The 6,000-nt window shown below is 47.2% G+C and overlaps 1 pseudogene; it reads left to right on the top strand.

Annotated features, from left to right (window-relative positions):
- Positions 1 to 699: 699 nt before the first annotated feature.
- On the top strand, positions 700 to 1,348 carry LOC138088707 (BCL2/adenovirus E1B 19 kDa protein-interacting protein 3-like pseudogene; annotated as a pseudogene).
- Positions 1,349 to 6,000: the final 4,652 nt, after the last annotated feature.

The following is a 6,000-nucleotide window of genomic DNA, read 5'->3' as shown; positions in this document are numbered from 1 at the left end:
TCCTTGCAATCCAAGGGACTCTCAAGAGTCTTCTCCAACACCACAGTTCAAAAGCATCAATTCTTCGGCGCTCAGCTTTCTTCACAGTCCAACTCTCACATCCATACATGACCACTGGAAAAACCATAGCCTTGACTAGCTGGACCTTAGTCAGTAAAGTAATGTCTCTGCTTGATGTTCAAGCTGGTTTTAGAAAAGGCAGAGGAACCAGAGATCAAATTGCTAACATCTGCTGGATCATGGAAAAAGCGAGAGAGTTCCAGAAAAACATCTATTTCTGCTTTATTGACTATGCCAAAGACTTTGACTGTGTGAATCACAATAAACTGTGGAAAATTCTGAAAGAGATGGGAATACCAGACCACCTAACCTGCCTCTTGAGAAATCTGTATGCAGGTCAGGAAGCAACAGTTAGAATTGGACATGGAACAACAGACTGATTCCAAATAGGAAAAGGAGTACGTCAAGGCTGTAAATTGTCACCCTGCTTATTTAACTTATATGCAGAGTACATCATGAGAAACGCTGGACTGGAAGAAACACAAGCTGGAATCAAGATTGCTGGGAGAAATATCAATAACCTCAGATATGCAGATGACACCACCCTTATGGCAGAAAGTGAAGAGAAACTAAAAAGCCTCTTGATGGAACCGGAGACGGTCCTTGCTGCGGGGCTGCAGCTCTTCCAGCCGCCAGACAATGTCGTCTCACTTAGTAGAACAGCCGCCGCCCCCGCACAACAACAACAATAACTGTGAGGAAGGCGAACAGTCTCTGCCACCGCCTGCCAGCCTCAACAGTTCCTGGGTGGAGCTCCCCATGAACAGTAGCAATGGCAATGATAATGGCAATGGGAAGAATGGGGGGCTAGAGCACGTACCCTCCTCATCCTCCATTCACAATGGGGACATGGAGAAGATTCTTCTGGACGCACAGCATGAATCCGGACAGAGCAGTTCAAGAGGCAGTTCTCATTGCAACAGCCCTTCCCCACAAGATGGGCAGATCATGTTTGATGTGGACCAGCAAGGACCATAGCTCTCAGTCAGAAGAAGAAGTTGCAGAAGGAGAGAAAGAAGTGGATGCTCTGAAGAAAAGCGTAGACTGGGTGTCCGACTGGTCCAGTAGACCTGAAAACATTCCACGCAACGAGTTCCACTTCAGGCACCCTAAGCGTTCCGTTTCCTTAAGCATGAGGAATAGTGGAGCCATGAAGAAAGGGGGGATCTTCTCTGCAGAGTTTCTCAAGGTGTTCATTCCATCTCTCTTCCTCTCCCATGTTTCGGCTTTGGGGCTAGGCATCTACACTGGAAAACGACTGAGCGCGCCTTCTGCCAGCACCTACTAAGGGAGGAGGAGTCCCTGGGCCAGCATGTGACTTGTGAAGTGGTGTCTTGTCACAGTAGTTTATTTGAACTTGAGACCATTGTAAGCATGACCCAACGTACACCCTCTTTTTACGTATCCAAGTTCCAGTAACTCTCAAATCCAGTATTTTATTCCAACTCTGTTGAGGCATTTTATTAATACCCTCATTCCCTTTCTGGCCTGTAAAACACTTTAGAATTTCCTAATAAGAGTTTACTGTCGTTTAGAAATTTGCAAGGGCTTCTTTTCCGCAAACGCCACCAGCAGGTTGTAATTTTGTCAAGAATGCCATTGTCTTCTCTCAGTACCACTAGACCTAGACCTGCACCATTTGTGGTATAAATCTTACTCTTACAAGATAACCCACCTGTCTCTTCAAATGAGACCAGGTTGCAAATGATATGAAAGCTTTGTTGTTTTGTTTTTCAAGACAAAGGCAAGCTTCCCTAAGCTTGAATTTATAGTTATGAAAAAAGAAAACAAAAACAAATAAAACAGACAAAATATAACACAAGGAAAAAAAAATATCCTGGGCAATAAAAACTTATTTTAAACCAAAATAAAATAAAATAAAAAGCCTCTTGATGAAAGTGAAAGAGGAGAGTGAAAAAGTTGGCTTAAAGCTCAACATTCAGTAAACGAAGATCATGGCATCCGGTCCCATCACTTCACGGGAAATAGATGGGGAAACAGTGGAGACAGTGTCAGACTTTATTTTTTTGGGCTCCAAAATCACTGCAGGTGGTGATTGCAGCCATGAAATTAAAAGACGCTTACTCCTTGGAAGAAAAGTTATGACCAACCTAGATAGTATATTCAAAAGCATCATCTTTTAGGATTTGAAACAGCTCAACTGGAATTCCATCACTTCTACTAGCTTTGTTCATAGTGACGCTTCCTAAGGCCCACTTAACTTTGCACTCCAGGATGTCTGGCTTCAGGTGAGTGATCACTCCATCATGGTTATCTGGGTCATGAAGATCTTTTTTTTGTATAGTTCTATGTATTCTTGCACCTCTTTTAATATGTTCTGCTTCTGTTAGGTCCATACCATTTCTATCCTTTATTGTGTCCATCTTTGCATGAAATGTTCCCTTTGTATCTCTAATTTACTTGATGAGATCTCTAATCTTTCCAATTCTATTGTTTTCCTCTGTTTCTTTGCATTGATCACTTAGGAAGGCTTTCTTATCTCTCCTGGTGTTTGGGGTCTTTGTTTACATTTGGCCAATTGTTTTGTTTCTTTCTTCACATCTGACTGGTCCTTGAACCCTCCCCAATATGTATGCACAACTTTTTTCTAAGATGAATCCCAAGGCAGAGGCCTGTAGGTGCATGTCCACACTTGTAATAGGGTGGGGCTCCCTTGCTTTTCGACCCCCATGAAGCCTTCCTGTGCAAGTGTAGACAGAGAAGTCTTCCTTAACCTCAGGAGTGGTCATCTCATTGCCTTAACAGAGCTCAGTTTTTGCCACTAGCTTTGTCCTTGAAGTGTCAGGGTGAGAACAAAGCTTGAATTTTACTCCTGTTGACAAACACCAGGTGTCCAACCCAGGGGCCCATCTCCTAACCCTAACCCTAATACCACCAAAAGTGAAAGTGAAAGTCACGCAGTCATGTCCGACTCTTTGCAACCCCGTGGACTATACAGTCCATGGAGTTCTCCAGGCCAGAATACTGGTATGGGTAGCCTTTCCCTTCTCCAGGGGATCTTTCCATCCCAGGGATTGAACCCAGGTCTCCCGCATTACAGGTGGATTCTTTACCAGCTGAACCACAAGGGAAGCCCAATACTGCTAAACTGCATTACTTATAAATGACTAAGATGGCAAATATTATGTGTGTTTTACCATGCTTTTAAAAGTTGGAAAAAAAAAATCAGGGCTAAAAATGCACTTTGTTTGGAGAAAGGGTACCTCTTTAAGTACATTCTTAGCTTATTAGTGAGAAGACCACATTTTGCAAGTACTTCAGAGATTTGCTAATAGGCAGTGGCACCCCACTCCAGTATTCTTGCCTGGAAAATCCCATGGACGGAGGAGCCTGGTGGGCTGCAGTCCATGGGGTTGCTAAGAGTCGGACACAACTGAGAAACTTCACTTTCACTTTAATATATTTATATATATATATTTGGCTCAGTCAGGTCTTAGTTGCAGTATGTGGAATCTAGTTCCCTGACCTGGGATCGAACGCAGGCCCCTGCACTGGGTGCAGACAGTCTTAGCCATTGGATCATCAGGGAAGTCAATAACATTTTTTCAAAATCAAAAGAAAATCCCCATTATGCTTATGTTAATGAGCAGCAATTAACTCAAAGTGAAAGTATAAAGGCTCTATTGTGTGTGTTTGCTGGACAACTCCAGAATATTCAGTTTTTCTGTAGAACAACAAATTAGGAAAGTGGATGAGCCAGTTTCCAGGTATACAACACAGAGCACGTGGGCAGAACACGGGAAATGGTGGAGTGAACAGAAGAGCTATTTGTCCACGGAAAGGGACAAGTAAGTTAAGAAGGCCCCATACACAACCCCTAATGTCCAAGAGGCCCCCAAGACGCCCCCAAGATGCCCCCAAATGCAGATAAAATCACAGCGGCTGGCCTGACCTGCAGTGTGGGACCAGATGATCACTGAGTGGTGTGTGTGTGTGTGTGTTGTGGCAGGGGAGGTCTCTGCTGTGGGGTTGCAGGAGCTCTGAAGCCAGAGGGCCCACTGCCTGACAGCTCAGAGGCAACAGCCTGTCTGCACCTCAGGCCTGCATTCATCGCTGTAGGTGAGTCTTTCAGAGAATGTTTTTAAATTTTTCTTCTAATATTTATTATGTATTTGGCTGCACTGGGTCTTAGTTGTGGCATGCAGGCTCTTCCATCTTCCTTGAGGCATGTTTGGCTCTTTAGTTGTGTCATGTGAACTCCTAGTTCCGAGACCAGGGATTGAACTCTGCCCCCTGCAGTGGATGTGTAGAGTCCTATCCACTGGATCAGGGAAGTCCCCCATGCACACTTAAAAAAAAAAAAAAAACATTTTTAGAAGTAGAATACACAAAAAGGAGATAAAAACACCTTCAGCATGCAGCGCAACCCTTGTCAACAAGCTGATCCTGCCCAGGACCTTGAAGGCTTCCTGTGCTCCCCCTGGTCACTCTCTCAGGCCACCTCTCCTGTCTGTGCCTGAGCTTGGCCCCTCTAACTTCTACAGCCTGGTGATTTTTGTAGGCTTACTTTATATTCTTCGTGCATATTCACTCATCTAACCCTCACAATGATCTTATGATCGGTAGTATTATTGTTCCCATGAAAGACAGCAGCAGTATAGGGTTCTGTTTGCCAGAGACGCTAGTGTGGGGAACATAGCTGAAAAAGACAGTAGAGGGGCATGGTTACTCGAATTTATTCCAAATTACTCATGTGTGTAGGTGTGAGAAGAAAAGAACAACTTTTAAAGGAAATGGACCTCAGTGGTATTAGAGGGCACCCCGGCTGACCAGTGTGAGCAAAGGCACTGTGTGGGGATTGCTTCATCTGGGGACAGAAGCAGTTGGGCCCCTCCTGAAGATCTGAGAACCCCATGCCCAGGGAGGCTGTCCTCACCACCCTGAATGACCCGCATCTGCAGAGACCTGGCTGTATGTCAGGCTCAGTTGTCTCATGTGGAAGCCGATATTCGGACCAGTGAGGGGAGCTGAGGCACAGATCTCAGACTGTGGGAGGTTTGCCAGCCAGTACTACCATCTCTGCATAGATGCACCAAGCATGAGGCAGGGGTGTGCACCTTCCAAGCCCCACCATCAGCTGCCCTCCCTTGAGTCTACACATGTGCCTCAAGGTAGGCCTTAGGGAGGAGCCCACATGAGCACCACCCCTGGAACAGCAGGTCTCAGGATTCCCTGGGCCCATGGCCCCCAGGTGGGGCTCACAGCCACCAGACACGCCCTTGCTCCTGGGCTTGCATTGCTACCCCTGTTGTACCCAGACTGCGGTGAGAGCCTGGACACAAGCCTGGAGTGGGCTTGGTCAGCCTTATTCTAGCTGCATCCACAGCTTGGGAAGCCAGTTTAGGGTCAAAGGGAGAGTGGAGGGCCGTGTGTCCCGCTCCGCCCCTCCCCCATACTCCATCCCAGGGACCCCACAGCACACAAGTCCAAGCACTGTCCCCACCTCCATCCCTGTGACCTTCTGGTCCTCGAGGCATTTGAGGAGCTGACCCCCAAACCCCTCAACCTGCCCCAAGGAGATCCAGGTGCCCCTCAGCTCTGGCCCTGCTGTGGGAAGTGCTGCCCCCTGGTGGGCTCTCCTTGACAAGCCCAGCCGGTTGTCTCTTCCTGGGCCTCATGCACAGTCCCCTCTGTTCCCTCGTGGCTTCAGAACGTGGCCACATGGCCACTTCCTTCCCACTCCTGTCATCTTCCGATGTCTCCCTGGCATCCACCCCTGCGAGGCCACACTGGAGCAAAAACACCACTCGGGAGTCCCGAACGCAAGCCACTCTGCTCCGTGATACCCCTGCCCTCCTTCTGTCCCTACCTCGCCGGCTCTCCCCCTTCAGGCCTAACCTGCACACCCAGGGTCTTGATCACTAAACTCTCCCCGTCTGTGCCTATTCTGTTATCATTCAGGGGTTCCACCTCCTCTTC

This window comes from Capricornis sumatraensis, chromosome 11 (assembly GCF_032405125.1).
Source record: "Capricornis sumatraensis isolate serow.1 chromosome 11, serow.2, whole genome shotgun sequence".
Lineage (NCBI taxonomy): Eukaryota > Metazoa > Chordata > Mammalia > Artiodactyla > Bovidae > Capricornis > Capricornis sumatraensis.
This window is presented reverse-complemented; position numbering and strand designations above follow the sequence as displayed.